Source organism: Lutra lutra, chromosome 1, assembly GCF_902655055.1.
Source record: "Lutra lutra chromosome 1, mLutLut1.2, whole genome shotgun sequence".
NCBI classification, from domain to species: Eukaryota; Metazoa; Chordata; class Mammalia; order Carnivora; family Mustelidae; genus Lutra; species Lutra lutra.
The window spans coordinates 89,951,524-89,952,406 of NC_062278.1; the positions used below are offsets into that span (position 1 = coordinate 89,951,524).

Below are 883 nucleotides of genomic sequence, written 5' to 3' on the forward strand. Positions count from 1 at the left end.
AATACATAAAAATCCCATGTGACAATAAAATGACAAATAAGCCAATAAATAAAAAAGAGCAAGTACCTGGGTGCCTGAGAGGCTCAGTTGGTTAAGCGGTTCAGCATCTGAGTTTTGATTTCGCTCAGGTCTTGCTTTCAGGGTTGGGATCAATCCATTGTGGGGTTCTGCACTCAGTTCAGAGTCTGCTTGTCCCTCTCCCTCTTCTTCCCACTGCTGGGTCTCTCTCTCTCTGTCTCTAAAATCTTAAAAAGAAAAAAGAGAACAAATGCCCATTTTGCAAGCGCATATATTAAAATTGGAACACAATAGAGAAAATTAGCATGGTCTCTGTGCAAGGATGATATGCAAATTCGTGGAGCATTCTATATTAGAAAGAAATGAGCAAAACTCTTGGATACTTCACGAAGGGAGATGTAAAATGGGAGTTTAAAAAAAAGGAGAGAGAGAGAGGAAGAGCGAGAAAACCAAATAAGAAAATGAACATTTGTCATTAAGGAAAATCAGGTTAAAACCATGATAAAATTACCCTACAGAACTAGAAGTTTGGCTGAAATTTAAATGTCTGATACACCAAATGCTGCCAAGCTGGAAAAGTAATTAGAACTATTATGTGGTGGGTGTGTAAAATGATATAGCACGATGTTAAGTGCTTTGGCAACGTATTATAAAGACAAATATACAGCTGTTCCATGAAATAGGATTCTACTCCTAGGTATTTATCCAAGAGAATGAAAATATATGCCCATAAAAAAGTGTCATTTTAAATATAGCTAATATATGGTAACTAATATGATAAAAAATTAACAAAGTGGTTGCCTTAGGTATAAGGGTGTTGGCTGGGAAGAAAATGAGGGAACTTTCAGAGATTATGTATGGTTAT

At 36.1% G+C, this 883-nt stretch overlaps 1 non-coding gene across 1 annotated transcript; it reads left to right on the forward strand.

Annotated features, from left to right (window-relative positions):
- Positions 1-270: 270 nt before the first annotated feature.
- Positions 271-375, forward strand: LOC125089810 (U6 spliceosomal RNA). The gene has a single exon (XR_007124069.1). It is a non-coding gene; the product is annotated as a U6 spliceosomal RNA (small nuclear RNA).
- The last annotated feature ends 508 nt before the right edge of the window (positions 376-883 follow it).